The sequence below is a fragment of the Ochlerotatus camptorhynchus genome, unplaced genomic scaffold, assembly GCF_037179485.1.
Source record: "Ochlerotatus camptorhynchus isolate MF236.1 unplaced genomic scaffold, CSIRO-AGI_Acam_v1.1 ptg000472l, whole genome shotgun sequence".
NCBI lineage: Eukaryota > Metazoa > Arthropoda > Insecta > Diptera > Culicidae > Ochlerotatus > Ochlerotatus camptorhynchus.
The window spans coordinates 1,006,780-1,027,602 of record NW_027040958.1 but is presented as its reverse complement, the minus strand read 5'-3'; the positions used below and the strand labels follow the sequence as shown (position 1 = coordinate 1,027,602).

Here is a 20,823-nt window from a genome sequence, read left to right as displayed (position 1 = left end):
GAACTTCGACATTTTCTTCTTCTTAAATTTGTCGTCCACATCGAACTTGCTCTTGCCGGTGAAAAACTCCAACCCCGGAATTTGCTTAAAATCGGCTTTTATATACGTTTCGTCGTCCATCACACAGCAGCCATATTTTGTCAGCATCTTCTCGTAGAGCTTCCGTGCCCGAGTTTTAGCCGTCGATTGTTGCCGCTCATCGCGGTTTGGGAAGTTCTGTACCTTGTATGTATGTAGTCCAGCTCTCTTCTTTGCATTCTGGACGTAGATCTGCGACATGCCGATCTTTTTAGCCAAATCACGGCTTGAGACGTTGGGATTTGCTTTAATCATCCGCTTCACCTTTCCCTCCGTCTTTTTGTTCTCCGGTCCCGGTTTTCTTCCAGCTCCTTTGCCGTGGTCCAACGTCAACCACTCCTGGACCCGCGTCAACACTCTGGAGACGGTTGAATGGTGAATGTTCAACATTTTTCCCAACTGCCGGTGCGACAGGTCAGGAAATTCCAGGTGTTTGGAAAGAATTTGTTCTCTCAACTCGCGTTGGTTCACCTCCATTTTCGTTGAATCGAAAAACACGACTTCGAGTTTGACAGCATGTACACAATACACATCAATGAGAAAGTGTGCAAAATTTGGTTGATTTTTACCCAATGGTAAAAAAGTTATGCCCTGTTGAATGTGTCGCAATAATTTCGTGTTCGCCCTTTACTGGCGTTTGTCTCAAACAAACTGGAGGAACAATGAGATGGAAAATTTTATGGAACCAATTTTCTTTGCCATTACGCATCTGAAGAACCTTTCGGACGAGGGACGTGGGAATTTCCTTCCAGGCTAGTTTCTGCACGATGATGGCATAATTTACGTCTCACCCTTGCTGCCCAAAAGAACCTCAATGTGTACCTTTGTGAGATGGTAGAAAATAGCCATAAACAACCAAGCGTGAGAAACAAGTGAGGTAGAGCGTACGTGTGCTGAATATACACCTTCCTTCATTTTATCCAGAAGGATTCCGTTTTGTCTTTCAAATGGCAATGGCCCACTATTGTTGTTGAGCTGAAGGTCCCTTCAAAACCTAGACCGACGCAATATGGCTCCGTGGATTATTTTGGTATCCTATTGAAAGGGATGCAGGTAGATGTGGTGCTGACTAGATGATTTGTATAGAACGATGGAGTTTCAATTTATCGTTCGCTGTCTGATATGAAGGACAAAGTGTGTATGCAGTGAATTGCTCTGGATGGCTTCCCTAGATGCAGAATGTTGAAATTGGACACGATTTATCTGCAAAGCTGCAAAGCCGTTTAAGAATTAGTTATGAATTCTTCATAAACCCGAACATGTATTCAGTTTCGAAAATGTATTATCTCAACATGATAAAGTTGGAAACTTTTTTTTGTGTTCAATTATATCCAGACCATGACTATGACGGTTAATTATTGGCAGGCATGGAAAATCATTTACATTTATTTCATGCATTCATCAACATTCATTTGCTTCTAACTTTTTTGATCGACAGCATTCCGAAAAATGATGAATGAAGTTTTAGTAGGTTTTGTTATGAGCTACAACTTTTGTTCATAACTCAAATCTGTATCTCTTATGCATCACGAATTAGAGCGGGTAGAACTTGTTACTGTTTTCCAGTGAATGTAAAATATATTCACTGAAAAACAGTAGTGGCTTCTGTTCGCTCTGGTTCGTCATGCGTGAGAGATACGGATTTGAAATGTCAACAAAACTTGTAGCTAATAACAAATATATAAAATCCTCATTTTGCGGAATTCTGTTGATAAAAAAAGTTAGGGGCAAACATCCATGCATGCAAACATTCATGCATGTAAACTTCCTTTTCACGTAAACTGGCAGCTTGCAAGAAATGTTGCAAACAAAGGTGGAAAGTTGCATACAATATATGGAATATTGCATGACATGTCTCATAAATTTACACGATTTATAATGTAAATTTGTATGATTTATGACGCTCCATTTATGTGCATCATAGTAATAGAAATTAACACTACTTTTTTTTAGCTGTGTGTGAATGAATACACGAAATGAATGCAAATGATTTTCCATGCCTGATTATGGGTAACCAGCTCTGAAAACCAATTAGGCCAGAAAAATCTCAAATTTTTCTTTTTTCAACCTCCCCCACCACCCCCCTTCAAAATTTTGGAAAATCATAAAGGGGCTGTCCATAAACTATGTAGACAGTTTATGGGGGGTTGGCAATTATCCACGACCTATACAAAATTTAGTTTTTTTGTTTGTACAATTGTCTACGGAGGGGGAGGGAGGAATCCATAAAAAATACAGTCTACGTAGTTAATGAATAGCCCCAAAGGGGGAAATGAAAAAAAAAGTCAGTGTATATTTATTTTTCTAGCATCGCTTCTTCATTTGGGCATGGATACTCACTTTGCTACATTTTATTATGTTGTAGAATATCACCTTGTTCTTTAACAGAATTTTTACTTAAATCGGTACTAGACCGGTACGGCATACCAGGTCCTTGAAATCGGATCAGCCCGTTACAGTTGTTGAAAACGGATTTTATCGAACTCATTCCTAATCTTGTTTCGCAACTCACTAGGTAAGCCGCCATCAATCTGATTGATCCCCTTGTTCGCTGTGCACATCTTCGTCTTGCTCCAGTTGGGTCTCTACCAAGAACCATTTTCATTGGATCGTTATCCGACATTGTTACGATGTACCCAGCCCACCGTAGTCGCCCGATTTTCGCATTCGATCAAAATTTCGTTACTTACAAACATGCTGCAATGCTACTTAATGATTCAATTCTTTTCTACAGTGATTCAACAATTTTCGAGCTAAATGCAATATTTTCAAAATTTGTTTAAATTTTTTTTAAAGTGAGACCAAGTCAGAAACGATTCAGGAAATTCCTAATTGAGGTGACATTTTTCGAAGCAGATTCAAAACTGAGTCGAATAAGTCATCAACACTTTTATAACTGAGTCTAAACCGTTCTGTTATGTTATTCAATACTTTTTAAAGTTTTCTGAAGTGATCCAACATATCCCAAACCAGAGCTTTAAAGAATTGGTTTCGCATTTTCTGGGGTGAGGCCACATAAGCTGATGTAATCTCTTTCCTAAATGAATCCAAGGTTTCCTGCATTGATTCAACTTTTTCCTAACTGAATTCAAACTTGTCAGAACGGGTTTGACATTTTCCTAAGTGAGCCCCAGATTTTTGTCAACTGTTTTCGCATTTGTCAATGACACAATCTTGTTTTATATAATGGACCTAGCTGAATCCATACGTCAGGGTTGAATTTTTGAATTTTTGTGGAAACCTTTTAACTCGGTTATTCAAACACAAAGTCACAAAAATACGTATTTTGATGGAAGTTCGGGCTTCTTGTTCAGCCAAGTTGAAGTTTGGCGCCTTCCTTTGAAAATAGTCGTGGATTTGATGGAATTACTGAATCCACACAGCAAAAAATTAATTTTAATATCACATCAAAGTGGATGCACTTCAATCGTGTCGAAAATATGGTGTTATATTATTTGCCAAAAAGGACAACATTATCATAAATACAGGGCATTAACTGACATTACGCTGCTTTTACTGCATTTGTTTATTATTGTGACCATGAAAATTACATGAGATTTTTGACATGATTGTAGTGCATCCTCTTGGATGTAATATTAAAATTTATTTTTTGCTGTGCATACGTATTTTCATAGAAATTTGATTTTTCCGTTCTGCCAAATTGCATTTCGGCTCATATTTTTGAAAAATATGATGATATTTTATTGAATGGACCTTGTTGAATCCATACGTGAAGGTTGAACCGGGTTTGTAATTCGAAAAGTATATTTTTAGAAATTTGTGTTTCATGTTCTGCTTAGTTGGATTTTGATACCGTCCTTTGAAAGTTATGCTTGGATTTTATAGAATGGACCTTGCTGAATTCAGGTTTAAATTGACAAAAGTAAGTACTTTTATAATGAGAGAGAGAGAAGGATTAGTATTTTCCATTTAATTCCACTACTTTATTTGCTTATCCTTGACAGATACGCGTATTTCGTCTACAATGTGCAGACTTCTTCAGTGTCTTGTACTAATACTAGACTGAAGAAAAACATCGCATTTACCGAATATATATTATATTTCTATAGTAACAGGTACTCCGCTGCTTACTCGTTGATGTGTCCTAGGTAGTAACTTGAAAAGCCATGTGTGTCCGTTTCCTTGATCCCTGTTGAGTAAAGTTGAATTACGTTGTTTGTTGATCTCGAGGCTTTCTGCAACATCCAATTTCCATGGTGTAGATACGGTTCGTAAAATCGTGATGTCCTCTGTGAAGATGTGTTCTGCAACCTTTGATTTGAAATCATATGTTTTTGGCCTCCGCTATATGTTCTTTAAATCTAGTTGCTAAAGTTCTCTTGGTTTGTCCTACATATACTTTGTTACAATGATTACAGCTTATTTTATATACACCTGCTTTACCTAAAACATTAACTGGGTCTTTAGTGGATCCAAATAATGATTTCAACTGGTTCTGTCTACTGGTGAAAACTTAATCTAATCCGAATTGTTTTAACTGTGGTCTTCGCTTACAAGTAATATATTGATCAAATGGAACGGACACTCGTTTCAATGGTTCAGGTGCTGCGGTGAGGGTTGTAAATAATCTCCTTTGTAGAAATCTCGCTTTTTTATCGATGATTGCCTGGATTGTGGTCTCCTTGTATCCGTTGAGTCTTGCTGTTACGAAGATGTACTGTAATTCCTTAACCTTTCCTGTATCGCTGAGTGGAAGAGTCGGCATTCGATGTGGTGAAAGGCGGCCATTTTCTGCTGGAACGAATGGTGGGAAGTATAGGGGATAACTCTTTTGGTGTTTGTTGGTTTCCTGTAAATTTCGTATTCAAGTGAGGAAGATGATGACGATTCCCTGATGACTAGAAGATCGAGAAATGCGAGTTTCCCGTCTTTTTCTACCTCGTGAGTGAATTTGATATCCTTGTGAATTCTGTTGATCTCATCTAAAATTTGTGGAAGGGCTTCCCGTTTAACTACGCTGAAGATATCGTCAACGAACCTCCACCAACGGTTTGGTAATAGTCCTTTCTCCTTCAGGATTGTCTCCAAGTTGGCCATGCAAAGTTCACACAAGAAGGGGGATAGGAGGTTTCCCATTGGGGCTCCTTTCGTCTGCTTGTAGAAGTTACCTCGGAAAGAGAAGTAGTTCTCTTCCATAAAAAGGCGGGTCAGCTTAAGGTACGTCCGAACCTTGTTTCTCCATGCTGCATCCTCTCGTTGTGTTAATAGCCAGTCCTCCAAATGGTTGATCGCTTCCTTGACCGGTACGCTGAGAAAAAGAGCTGTGACGTCGAAAGATACCACAATCTCGTCCTCGTTGATGTCTCCTGAAGATTGTAGTTGCTGGGCGAACTCCTGGGTGTTACTAACTGCTTTACTCTGGAACTGATTCAGCATACTCTGGAACTCTTTGACTACCCAACTAACAATTTTCACAATGTAAAACGCTTTACTCATTTCATTTATACAGTCTCAAGCTGTATTCAAACGTTATACGATATGAGGAAACCTTTACTCAACCTCTATACAAGCAAATTTGGCGAACTTAGTCAGCTACTTATGGCTGTTGGAACAGTCGGGAGAAGCTCTTATTGCATATCCATTAACGCTTCTATACAGCTGTTATCCTGCTGTTTAGTTGTGTGTGAACTTGAAAGGCGCTTATTCAACCTTTTCCCGGTTGTCCAATAATCACTACACAGCTTTCTCTTGAAGCGGGGTTAAATACTGTTTACGCTTTTTTATGAAGGAATTTATTGAGTTTATTTTGCTGTGAATCAAATTAACCGAAATTAGTTACAAATCATCACCAAATTATTTACCCTGCACCGGAACCTGGAATCGAACTCGAGACGACCTCATTTTGGCAAACCTTGACACTACCAACTGTGCTACGCCAACACTTTGAACTTATGTAAACAAATCAACATTCCCTTCTACAACAAAATCGCTGAGTAGAGGCTTTAAAATAGTGCACATGAATCACTTTTTTCGACTAGTTATAAAAGAGCAGAGTAAAAGCTGTAAAACTGCACACGTCTAAAAATAAACCTAGTTGACTGTGAAAATGCTTCCGAAGTTGCTCTAACACAGTTTATAAGCTGAGTACAAGTTGTTTAGTTGTTGAAAAAGCACTTTTGATGTTTATGTTATTCAGCAAGAGTTGTTGGTTGTGTAGAAGCCATCAAATGAGTAATATATTCACTTTCTTAGCTTTGTTTTGCAGCTACAAGTGGAAAGTTGATTAGTGTGTGTATAGAAGTGACATAAGCGTTTATTGGCTGATGTTATTCAGTGCGACTTACAAATTGAATAATGGTTGTGAGAAAGTTGAGTAACCGCTATGCAAAACTATTTTGCTAGCTTTTGCTTGTAGCTGTATCTGCAGCTTCTTTTCAGCTACTTTACAGCACAACGCTGGAAAAGTTGGCTTACAAAGCTGAAAATGTTAGTTGGGTAGCCACTTTGCTAGTTTGTGGGTGGGGGAACCAACTGCAGACACGATCTCTCGCATTTCATTTCCCGGTTTGTGGACTTTGGGGAGACCTTTGATCCTGGGTAGAATGGGATTGGGTTCCCGTAAACGAACTGCTCCATCCCCTTATATCGATTTACACTCCTTCAGTGCTTTCTCCACGCGTTTCACTATGTTCTGTAAGGGGTCTACTCGTACTTTTGTTAACAACTCGAATATTAGGCTTGGATTTTGTTGAATAGACCTTCCTGAATCCATACGACTTGTTAGATTTTTTTCAGCACGCGCAATTGTTGAAAAAACTGAGTAGTAAAGTAGGTATTTTCATATCAATTTGGGTTTCCTGTTCTGCCATGTTATATTTGAATAAGGAGGAATTATTGAAAACAGAACGTTTTTTAAAAGAACTATTACGTTTGTAATATTCCGCTTCATGGTTTACCCGGAATTGATCAAAATCCAAAAATCACTTGCTTTGATCCTACTCATCTACAATATTACCAATGTCCTTTATTTTTTTTATTTTGAGTACCCTCCACTCTCCCCCACACCAAAAAGCTCAATTTTGAGCCCCCTGGTAGTGGACACTCAAAAACTCAGCCATAGGCCATCATAAATACAAAACACTACATATTAGATGGCTGAGCATATTTTGATTTACAATTCTACAATAAGGAGATACTATTACGAACAAAACAATTTATGCGTTTCTAGTGGATACAGTATCCTTTTAAAGAAGCGCATGTATTTAAAACATTACAAAATTAATATCAATATTCATACTAAGGAAAGATGGACAAATAATTAATACTTAAATGTTTGATGACGGTTAAAATATAATAATAAAAAGATAGAAGATATAATTAAGCTTAAATTAATAGTTGTGGTATTTGCGATCGTAAAAACTTTTAATGTTAGATTTAAATGATGAACGATTTGTTAGCATCTGAATATCTCTGGGTAGGTTGTTAAATTTGGCTGGAGCTATAAAAGTAAACCGTTTCTGACCAAAGTTTGTATACTAGGGTGTTTCATTTTGAAAAAAGTGATGAATTTTTGATAGGCCACCCTCCAGTTCGATTCATAGCCCCAAAATATGAACCTGTGCAAAAAATGGTAAAGATTGATGAAGGTTTAGAGGTCGCGCCAATGATTTGGATTTTGTATGGAGATTTTGGTGAATTAGTATGGGAAATTATTGATTTTCGTTTACATTGCTCTAACTTTGGTTGTAGTTGTCCAAACGTTGAAAAAAAAAAATATGTGGTTGTCATGACAATGATCAACAAGCCTGTTGTTGTTGCGATGAAATTGGCGTTGTTGCCTTGTACATATTCATCTGTCAATTTACCCTATTTTGCCATTTTTTCACATTTTTATAATTCTTGATACGCTGCAAAACTGAGCGTAGCAACTGTAGGCTTTTTGTTTATTGCCATAGCAATAACATACTAAATTTTTTCGACATTTGGACAAGTAGAAGCAAAGTTATAGCGATATAAGCGATTTTTTAAATTCTTCCATAGTAATTCCCATACAAATTTCAAATCATTGGCGCGACCTCTAAACCTTCATCAATCTTTACCAATTTTTGCACAGGTTCATATTTTGGGGCTATGAATCGAACTGGAGGGTGGCCCATCAGAAATTCATCACTTTTTTCAGAATGAAGCACCCTAATACGCACGAGATCGAGAGAGATGATTAATTTGCCTGGTGTTGTGTAATCGTGGCGTCACATTTAAAGTTAAATTGTGGATACTTGCTGGATTATGTTGCATATTATGAATCAAGAGCAATGTTTGTTCTTCACACATGCCTTGTATAGGCAATACTTTATGTGGAAAATCTGTGTACAACCAACCGGACATATGGAAACAGGAAAGGTAGGTTATAGATTATTTTAATACATCGATTTTGTAATACTTGCAGTCTTTTGAGATTTGATTTACAGGCTCTGCCCCATGCAATAATCAAATAGTTCAGCTGTGAGTGAATGTGAGCGTAGTAGAACATAAGCAGAATTTTTCGAGGAATGAAACAACTAACCCTTTTCAAAACTCCACACATGGATGAAACTTTTCTCGCTACTTCCTTGATATGCAGATCCCAAGACAATGTACAATCTAGCTGAATACCTAGATATTTAAATGACTCTACTTTATGTATGACGTTAACACCCATTACTAAATTAGGAACAATTGGAAGGATTTTTCTTGGTGGTCGGAAGATCATGTATTTAGTTTTTTGTAAATTTAGTGAGAGCAGATTATCGCAAAAATATTCCTGGAGAATTTGTAAGTCTTCATTCATGCTTGAAATTATCGCTTTTGGATTGACATTCGGATAAAATAAGGCTGTGTCATCTGCAAACAACCTCGGAGTACCAGCAAGGCTAGTTTTACTAATGTCGTTAATGTAAATGAGAAATAGTAAGGGCCCAATATTGCTCCCTTGGGGAACTCCTGTACTTATTTGTCTCAGGGAACTTATTTCTCCGTCATACGAAACAAATTGAGTTCTACCTTTTAAGTAGCTTCGAACTATGTCATTTGCCACTCCTCTGATCCCATAACAATCTAACTTACGCAGTAAAATGTCGTGATTCAGAGTGTCGAACGCCTTTTTTAATCTAAGAATAAAGCCCCTACATATCTCTTGGAATCTGTTTCCTCCAGTATATGATCAACAAGTTCAGTTATAGCGACAGTAGTGCTGCTTCCGTTGCGAAATCCATATTGCATACCATAAAGTACTCTATGATTGTCTAAAAAACGAACTATGCGATTAATCAATAATTTTTCGAATATTTTACTGAAAACTGAGAGGGTCGATATAGGCCGATAATTATCGGGTTTTGTAGAATCACCTGACTTCAATATTGGAATAACTTTGGCAGTTTTAGGACAGTCTGGGTAGATACCCCTTTGAATCATTAAATTGAATGAATGAGACAAAATACGGGAAAGCGATACAACATTATTCTTAATTATCTTTGCTGGGATATGATCAGGACCAGGACTTTTATTAGTTTTTAAGTCATTGATTAGCAGGACAGCCTCATTTGCGGATGCGGGTTGTAGAAAAATTGAGTTTGCAATTGGTTCTATATGTCGCAATGGGCTTGAACCCGTCGGAGTGATGTTTTCTGCTAATTTTGAGCCAACTGTCTAAAAGTGTTCGTTAAATGCATCGCTGATTAACTTACTATCAGTTATACAATTGCCATTAATTACCAAGGACAGTTTTTTATTGTTCTGCGATTGGCCCATTATTGTGTTGATATTTTTCCATAATTTTGAGTGTGACGTGTTGTTCAACAGCCTTTCAGCCAAGTTTTTCTTTTGTCATCCTCCCCCCCCCCCCTTCTAAAGTTTGGAATATCACAAAGGGGCTGTCCATAAACTATGTAGACAGTTTATGGGGGGTTGGCAATTATCCACGGCCTATACAAAATTTAGTTTTTTTGTATGTACAATTGCCTGCAGAGGGGGAGGGGGGAGTCCATAAATAAAAAAACAGTCTACGTAGTTAATGAATAGCCCCAAAGGAGGAAATAAAAAAAAATCAGTTTATCGTGACGTGTTGTTCAACAGCCTTTCAAAGTAAGTTTTTTTTTGCTTGTTTCTTAGCTAAATCCAGTTTTTTCAAAACATGTTTTAATAGTTCCGCACAACGAGTGTTGTTAGGATCACGACGAGATTTTTTCAGATAATTGTTTTTAATTTTAATTAACGTCCACAAATGAAGGCTCATCCACGGGCATTGTGTACCTTTAACGTTAACATATTTTGTAACTGTTTTGGTGCAATCATTCAATATTACGTTGTAGTTTGATAACATATTTTGAAAACATGTGTTTACATCTTGTACAGGTCCAACGCCGTCAATGTATCTTTTGAACCCTATTTGTGATTTATCGTGATTAATTATTTGTTTTGATAACTCTACCCGATTGGTGCCAACCTGCAATTTGAACTCAGATAAAATCATGCAATGATCACTTAAATCGCTAAAGATAGTGTGATTACTTAGACGATGAGCATCGGCCACTTTACATATAACATGGTCTAGAATATTTGAGCTAGACGGTCTTGTAACAATTATAAACCCATATGACTGTAAAAGGTATTTATATTTCAAAACAACATTATTATTCAACAGATTAACAAGTACATTCATATCTCCGACAATTAAACAAGGGCGATTTGTACTACTTTTATTAAGCCAACTTTCCAACGATCATGAAACACGTTGAAATCATATGACGGTGGCCGGTATACACCATGAACATTGACGACACCTTCAGGCAACAATAATTCGACTATAATGTGATGGAAGCCATTACTACAGACATTTTCAATGTTTTTTTATTCAATGGTATCTCTCACATACATTAGTAAGCCAGCAAATGAGTTATCTCTACTTGAAAATATACTGTTATAATCTTTTATCTTATAGAGCCCAGTGTTTCCGGTTTTAGTCCAAGTTTCTCCAACGATTACTAAATCAATCGGGACCAGGAAGTGATCAATTGAAATGAGCATGCATGAAATGACTTGCATTGATACCCCGAACATTCCACTGTAAAACTCGCAATTGTTTCGGACACACCCTTACACAGGACGTATTAAAATCATCAATGTGATTATGAAAATAATTTAATGTTTGATCCATTTTTACATTTATTAAACACAAAAACCTCATATTACAAACTTCATTCTAATCATTCCTTTTCCGTTTTTGCGATGGTGATTGTTTGGCTAACATAGAATACCGGTTAATCAAAATATTAATCCTTTAAATTTGTCGAATCTCTTAACGGAATCCCTTTATGAAGAGCTTTGAGTGGGTTGGTTTATTTCCTTTAAATTCCGTTATAATTGCTTATCTTTTGACAGATACGCGTATTTCGTCTACTACTTGCAGACTTCATCAGTGCCAAGTGGTGTTGAGTACTTGGCACTGATGAAGTCTGCAAGTAGTAGACGAAATACGCGTATCTGTCACAAGATAAGCAATTATAACGGAATTTAAAGGAAATAAACCAACCCACTCAAAGCTCTTCACTAAATATTAAGATCCTCCCTAGTTTTAATCAGATCTGGTTTAGAATTTTCTTCTTTTTTTTTTTTACAAGTATGCCACCTCCTCTTCCTGGCCATACAAACTTAATTTTGAGTGGATCTTGGTATTCACGCATTTTCCGTAGCAATTCCATGGATAGTGGGGTTAATTTATCCCTTACTGTTACATTTGATGCTTTGCCATTAACTAGAAAAGACTGATCAATGCTGGTTGAAGGAATGATTCCAACCTCTTTTTTACGAGAGAGAGAACAATTTCCTTGCTATTCCTGTCTTTAAACACAATTTGAATGGGGATCACCCCGTTTGTTTTGTTACTAACATACAATCTTTTCGCTGACAGAATCGAATTTGATGGCAAGGTTACTCCGATATGAGCTAAAGTTTTATCAACTAATTTCATTGTATTTTCATTCTCTACGTTTGGGAGCCCTAACAACATTGCGTTATTTGACACTGCCTTACGATGCGATATATCTACATTACAATCATTACATTACGATCTTATCTACAGTTGGTAAACAAAATTAGTTAACTCAACATGCGATTTAGACAGATCACAAATTTGCTGTGTTAGATTTTCATTTTCGGTCTTAAGTTTATTAAAATCTGATGCAATTTCATCAAACTTTGCTGAAAGAAATTCCTGCGATTTCTCAATGGCAGTTGTTACTGAACGAACCTCCGATTTCACATAAGTCATTTGATCAGCACCAACACTGGCAACAGTATCTTTCAGCTCAGAAGCGAGCATGCTCATCATTGAAGATCTACTGTTCTGCATCTCTACGATTCGCTTTTATATCTCAGAGCAACTTGTGGTGCAGAAGAACATGTTTGCTTTCGCCCGGCTAATAGCACTACCGATGATATTTCTACACTTGAAGTGAGCGGCAGAGAAGCAATACATGCATGAGATGATTTTATTTGGATCTGGCTCTTGCTTCTTGCATACAACGCAGCTAACAATATCACCATCCATATCAGCAGCTGTTTAGACAAAAACAGTAGCAGAAAGAGAGAAGATACTTAAATCGATCACACACAATTGTACATAATATATCGGCGGATTCAAATGAACAAGCTGATATTTTGATGAACCATCTATATTGTAACAAATTTGATGGCAGTTGAGATAGTTTCGTCTGTATTGTTGGTAAGCAATAAATGTTGTTTTCGCTGTTAGATAACCATCCAATCAAGGATCCCACGGCACTATTTGCGCTAGCCAAACATCTGCTAGCAATCGTTCTGTTTTTGCTAGATCAGCTGCTTCTCAACGACGCCGGTGGTGTAGTGGTAAGCGTGATTACCTCTCACCCCAGCAGGCCTGGGTTCAATCCCAGTCGGCGCCGCCGGGATGTTCTGAGGCATAACATCTCTGATCACGCCTTCCTTCGGATGGGAAGTAAAGCCGTTGGTCCCCGGTTCATGAGTTTGATGGGTCGATAGGTAGGGTCCAGGTGTGGGAGCTGCCTTCCTGGCACGTCGGTAGCATTGGTGCTCAGCACGGAAAACAAGATCGACGGAAAAAACAAACCAAAGGAAAAAAAAGCTGCTTCTCTGACCACAGCCCCTTCTGTGTATATGCAAACTGTCTGAGCACAGCCGCATACAGTGAAACTGACCCTTGCCTTCCGCAGCCGAACCACACAAGTGTGTGAACAGTGACGTATTAGTACTAGTTTGTTCCGAATCTGTCGCTTCTCCGACCACAGCCACTTCTATATATATGCAAGCTGTCTGAGCACAGTCGCACACAGTGAAACTGGCCCTTGCCTTCCACGATCGAACCACAAGAGACGTACTAGAATAGCTTCGAGATTGTTTATAGCCTAGCAACTTTCCGCCACGGAACCAAACAGTGAGAGAACAGACAACAACAGCAGCAGCAACAGCAAATATACAATACCGTCGGTGACAATATCACAACACTACAATCAAACTTCCTCACGATATAGATCATTCGCCAAATTATAAGCCTAGTTTTCAAGGTAATTTTCACGCCTTACCGTATAATTTGTAAATGACAATGGACTAACACTTTTGAATAGCACAAACAAACACAGCAATCCAATAAAAACTTAAAAATACTGTATATTTAGAGATAGAAAAGAGGAGCTTAAAGGCACTATACACTCAGGTCTTTTTTTACACGGGGGATACGGTTCGTGTAAAAAAAAACCGTGTAAAAAAAAACCTACGAGATATTGATTTTTCGCATGCTTAAATGTTTTAAAAAAATCGGATTTTGATGCCATTTGTAATTAAAGCATGATATGGTCCATATAGACATATTTTAAAAATTTCTGTATTTACACCAAAAATTGTGTTTTTTTTTTAAGTATGCCATTCGATTACAAATAGCTTGAAACGGATAATGTGATTGGAATCAAGTCGATAGGTTGTATCGTTGTCGAAAAATCGTTAAAAACCTACCGTGTAAATCGTGGAAAACCGTGTAAAAAAAAACCGTGTAAAAAAAAACCGCGTAAAAAAAAACCGTGTAAAAAAAGACTTCAGTGTATTTTAACCGTCACAAACAGTGTCACCAGCCATCCTTCCTCAAAAGGATACAAAAACTTATCCGGGAAATGTCTTGTTGATAATCCGAGTGTTACACATAGTAAAGGTCAACATTTGTGGCTTCTGTTTTGCATTATTGTCGAAAATCACGGCTTCAAAGAAGTACAGTCATTAATGTACTAAGTATATATTGCCCTCACTTATATCAATGAAAGTAAAGTTGAAGAATAAAATAACTTCAGAGTTTCCCATATCTCAAGTTGTTGGGATGAGTTATTTAAAAAAACATTTGCTCGATCTCATAAGAGCAGTTGTAAAGCGAGTACTGTCATTCTCTTCCCTACTCTTTTGGTGCAATATACAATGTCAGATATATTCACACAAATGTCTTTGGATTGTAATGATTATATTTAATTTTAGTAAATTCTACGATTTCTCAGGGTACTCTTTTCGATGCTGTTCTATCCCTTGAAGCAAAAATTGCTGTTGAACTAGGTCTCGGGTGGATTTCTTGATAATTCAGAAATAAGCTTCACCACTCATTCAGCCATATCGTTGACAACCATGAAGGAAGCAATTCGTTGTATCGCATTGAAATAATCTGTATCATTACTCCACTCGTTTTCCGGTTTTTGCATGAAGCCGGTCGAAATTTCGAAAAGGAATCAGCACTGTTAGAAGTTACGTTTGGCTTGGGAGCCCAACTGAAACTTAGCCCACTTAAAGTTAGCCCAACAAGCAAAATCCGACTGTACCTGAGTCTGAGACGAAACTGGTGAAGACAGTTTTCGTTTTCTCTTGTTTTGGGTTCTTGACATACGACTACTTCTGTGTTTTTCTATATATGGGTGGCCCAAATGGCAGTTTAATATTTCAAATAAAAGCTTTGTATAGAAATTTAAAATTTTCCAGCTGCTAATAATTCAAACAACATCTCCTCACTAACAAATGAACGGACAAGTGGAAATTAAATAATTACACTACAACAATTTTCGTTTCAAAAACTGCATATAGTAAGCCTCCTCCCGCTCTCTAACGACGCTTATGAGATTGAGCAAATGATTTTGAATAATTCATCCTGAACATACCAAATCGATAAGATATGAAACTCCGAAGCTTTTTCAATTTGAAACTATTGATATGAGTGAGGGGAACGGGGTATATTATTGACCCCTCTCCAACTACACAAATGAGATAGAGCAATTGTTTTTGAATAATTCATCTGAACATACCAAATCGGTCAGATAAGAAACTCCGCTATTATTTCAGTTTGGAATCTGACTCCCAGTGGTACACCGGCAGTGTTGGCAGAAAAAGGGATTTTTGGTGTTTAATTCAAACCATACATATTTGAATATCTATAACTTTTTATAGATACATTCTAGCACCGTACTTCCTTTGGCAAAGCTTTTAATCACTTCCTGAACTATATTTGTACATACTTAGTTGCACGGTTTAAAATTGTAGTCTCTAGGGATAAAAATGCAAAAAAGTTGGTTTTCCCATACTAATTTCCATACAAATTTCAAACGCACAGTTGTTTGGGACTCCAAATGGAACCAAAAAAGGGTTGTTCTCGATTGGTCAGGTAAAGTTTGCGTTTTTCCATATAACAATGACCTACTCTATATATGCATTTAGTTTAACATTTGAAGTCCTGTGATTGGTGAGCTATTTTGTGTACAGAATGTGTAAAAACGAGGGACTTCGGTGTTTATCTAAATGCATATATAGAGGTACCATACATGTTTTTCACTGCTGTGTCCTCTGTGAACAATTAACGGAAAACATATTGTGCGTAGTTTCCGATAGATGTCACCGCAAACAACAGCAGTGACATCTGATGAAACATGAATGCAAAGCTTGACAAAATGATTAATTTGAACTGGCTTCGTTGAAGAAGATAGAAGTAGGTATTCGAAGACGGCTTCCAACGTTGACAACAGATCCTAAAGCAGCAATGAGCAGAATATTCTAGACCAACAATTGAATTATGCGGAACAACCAAACGTAAGAAATGGCTTTAAACGGGAATTTCTCGAGAATCAAAATACACCACGCAATAACACCAATATCTCCATACTTTCTTTTTAATTTTTAAATGGCATTGTTAAGAGCCACCCACATTATATCTGATTGCGTTGGCAGTTATGCAATAGATCTAGCTGTCACTGCAGCAACGCTTCAGCTCCGGATCTAATGTGGGTGGCCCTTTAGTTTACGGAGGTGTGTTTTGATTCTCGGGAAATTCGCATTTAAAACGTCCAGAGTTCGAAAGAAAATGCGGCTTCAGCTTTTTTCGTTAAATAACAACTATGTGATGTCTCTGTTAGAAAAGACACCATGTGGCCTAAGAAAATGTATGAGACATTTTGATACTTCAAATTTTCACTGTCTCTACTATAAGCCTCAATATTGCTGAATAAACTCCCCGTGGAATGGCATACTGTATGACATATTTCACATTAATGCTTTGGAGAAATATGCGTTTGAAAATACCCCCATTTTCATTACATGTCTCATTTTCGATTTCTTAATGTGACTCCCAGTATAATAAAGAAAAACGTAGTCCTACGTCGTGAAACGTTGACTAATTTTTGGTAGTGTTGCCAACAATGTTATTTTTGCAAAAGTATTAAACGTTTTTTTTACTAAATAAATGTATTTTTTTTAGATTTCTCAGCGGAATCGTGCTGCCAGACTTTTTTTTAGTAGACCAAAAGTAGAATGCACCATCGCAGAAATAAAGCGTTTTAAAATATTACAGTCGGTAGGTTTTCATATAAAATGTTGATATTCATTGCCTTTTTTTTTTGCTTCATGGATGATCATAATGCATTACAATCACCGATATGAAAAGAACAAGGAACATGTTATGACGTGAAATTATACGATCGTCCGTGTTTCTTTTGTTTATAAATATTAATTACAATATCAGCAATGATGGGAACACTGTCATCAGACTTGTGACAGGTTATGATAAAAAATACATTGTTTAGGAATGTATCCACCAGTAGACAGATTAAAGTACCGTAATTTTCAAAGTTTGTATGAAAACCTTCTGACTAGGGGAAATGTATGTAATGTCGGCCTAAGAGCAACCGTAACGGTACGCTGCTAAACTCATTTTAGCAGCCCTCATCATAGCGCAGCTTCCGTATCGGGGGTTGCCATACGAGTAACTAAAATAGCAGTCGGCTTCTCGGTGAGAAGCGCGTTACCAAATTTAGCAGCGCGATAGCAGCGCGAGAGAAAGGTTGCTATTCGTAGAAATGTCAAAATGCTCACTACCGGTACGGACTACGGCGAGTAAATTGATAACCGCGATAGCAGCGACCGGTGTGGAGAAGAGTGACTAAACTAAAATGAGAGCGCTGTGCGCTGTTAAAATAGTCGCGCAAATGACAACGACCGTTACGGTTGCTCTAAGTGTCCCTAATTTGGGCCCATACATAAATTCAGCAATCGACTGAAAAACGCAGTAGGCTCTGCCCGCGAATGGTTGGTTTTGTTTTCGCTGGCGCTGATTTCATCTGTTTTTCGCATATTTTTTAATTGTAGCAAATCAAACAAATATTAGTTTTCGCGTGTGGATAAGTGGAAATTAAGATCTATCACGTCTTAAGAAGTTTTTTAAGTGATATTGTAATTAACGTGAAAAATCTGGGAAAAGAATTTGTTTCGAGTAGCTGTGTTGCTGTGGTGTCGCGTCGGTCGGTTTTTCATTTCGTTTGTTTTTGGTGCTTTGCCTCCCTCCCAAGAAGAGTTTTACCGGGTATTTGTTTTGTTCTTTTCTTGGTGCTGGCGTTCTGCCTTCCGGAGGATGCACGCGAATGAGGTGTCAAGCAAAAATTCGGTGCAAATGAAAAACTTCGAATGTGTCGTGTTGGGTTGTAAAAACAACGCGGAAGATTTTTTCGATTACCGCGAGTGAACAAACCGGTCCTTTTTTGGAGGCAGAATTTGGTGAGATCCATCTGATTTATAATCAATCATAAATGCATATTTCCATATATTACTAAATACGCGTCAGATTTCGAAATCTGGAAGTGTGTTTGCAGTACCATTATTCATATGATAACGGTAGTGTTTACATGCGGGGCTTATTGTATGTGAAAGTAACCTCGGAATGGACGTGAATTACCAGGCATTCTGAAATGGGTTGCTGAATCTGCAGTAGAGCTATCGCTTTCTAACTCCCGGACTAAACTTACTTCAAATTATAACATCAAGGATTGTTGTAAGCAAATTTCTTCCATAATACCACTGCCGGCCAGTGGGGGTTAGATTGAATACACACACACACACATACATACATTCAGCAATCGACTAAATTTTTAATAGCAACCAAAAATATCACATCGCAACACAATAGTTGGGTAAAGAAGAACTGCATTATAACACACCATCGACTGGAAATGCTCTCGCGACGTGGGGCTTTAGGTAGTGATGAAAACGTCGCTAGAACTATTCCACAGCCGCAGTCAGTTTATGAGCAACAAGAGGGACGCACATTTTTGCCTGTGGACTTGGAGACATACTTCAAGTCCCCGCGTACATCGTAGGGCTAGGCAAAAATGTGCGTCTATCTTGAAAACTGTCGCTTTAATGGCCCTTCGCTCATTTTCAACTTCTATTCAATTTTCATACTGCCGTACTCTAACGGAACTATCCACCTACACTCTTCTAAAGATCATTCTCTAGCTAATAAATCATCACACTAAAAGCTTCATGTTAGCATTTCCAACCAACTCCAAAAATATCCATTGGTACCGTCCCAATGACGCGTTTATCTAGATACAATTGATAAATAGCACATTTTTAGCGATGGGCCCAATCTTAGATCCATAGGCCAGCATTAGAGCCATTTCGCCTACATTATTTAATTTAAAACGCATTTTACATATAGTCTATTTGTGTTCTAGGCTGAAAAAAGTCTAGAGAAGACGATTCCGTTGAGAAAACTACGATAAAGAACCAACGATACCAGTTTGGAATTCAATTTATTTAATTTTTCCAGATTAAAGTTGAGTTTGATATATCAATCCACTTCGGGAAAATCAATCATCAGACAGTTATAAAATAAAACCACCGACCCATGTTCCACTGCTGTTATTTCAAGTAAACGTCAAAACAAACAAATGGTAACCGCATAATAAAAGGTCCAGCTCGACGTTCCGTGCACCGCACTTCAAACGAATCCGTGATTGCGATTGATTTGGGTAGCCAATGTTGTCATAAGTCGATGACCCTCATGTAGTTTCCCTTCGTCAAATGCACGGCATTTCGACAGAGAGTTGGGTACTCTTTTTCAAATCCCCAAAAACTTCCTTTGAAATACCCTCACTCCGTCGAATAATTCCTAATCCGCTTAAAACTTTTTCCGTCCCGAAAATCTTAACGTCAAGGATTAAGGGGCTGTTCATTACGTAGATCGTTTTTTTTTATTGACCCCCCTCCCCCTGCGTAGACAATTGTCCATACACCTTTTTTTAAATTTGTATTTCCCGTGTATAATTGCCAACCTCCCCCCCCCCCCCTAAACTGTCTACGTAGTTTATGAACAGACCCTAATGCGAATGGGTTGAATTAGGCTCTTTTCTACCGGATAGTAAAATAGTAAAATCGATGATCAGCATCCTTCTGCAGAGTGCCGACCGGGTACTGTGTTCTCAAGAAATTGCTATCTCGATTATCCAATGTTCGCAGAAATCATTTGGCACACATTGTGTAATAGGAGATGTTTACAAGTTCTGTATCCACTAGTTTTTCGCTCAGAAAATGGAAATGTAACACGAACCGTTCAACAGGCTGGAAAATGCACCGAGCAAATGGATTCCCTTTTCCCCAGCAAGAACGCCGACACCCGAGAGTCATCGCAACTAATAGGGAGGTACATGTATCCCCTGAATTGTACGGTTGGTGGTGTAGAATAACGAACCACCTTTGCGTTCGGACGCGCTTTAGCAGCGCTCTTGTATATACTTTTAAATATCCAAACAATTTTTTATCATATTTTAAAAACTGACCCGCGCGAACTCCGTGTTTATTTTAAAAGTTTTTTTTTATCATCCGACGCGAGTGCAATGAAATGCGGAATAGTGAATTGCGTGCAAAAAGACAATCGCTTTCTATGGCGCTGCCATGGCACCTGCAACCAGACCTTTCACGCAGGTTGTGTTGGTGCACAGCGAAATCATGCAGACATTCTTCGGACCTTCATGCTGCCTTTGTGCCAAGACTGCCAGGATAAGTTCATAAATGAACTTAATCTGAAGGAACTGTCTACAACATTGAATTGCATCAAAGAAAACATTGGCAATACTTTGGAAGCAAATCACAAATTGCTTACTAACTTCAAAAACCTCAGTGCGACGTATGACGCAGTGCTTGAACACATTGAAGAAATGCTTGACAATATTAAGCGCAGCATGTCGACCGTCACCAGCAGCAACAAACTTATTGCTGTTGAAATAAAAAATGCAATTTCATCAATTCTGGACACACCTTCGGCGGACACCTGCACAGCTGTAAAAACGGCAGCCAAATCAGCGGCAACAGCAGCAGTAGCGGCAATAACAACAACAACAACGCACTCAATTAACCAACTACCTGCAATAATTTCCACACTCAAGAATGAGTTAGCGGACTCCCAAA

The 20,823-nt window shown here is 38.0% G+C and overlaps 1 protein-coding gene across 1 annotated transcript in view; it reads right to left on the bottom strand.

The window, feature by feature from the left end:
- LOC135712351 (diacylglycerol kinase eta) overlaps positions 1 to 20,823 on the bottom strand; it is a 445,427-nt gene that overhangs the window by 25,140 nt on the left and 399,464 nt on the right. The window lies entirely within an intron of this gene.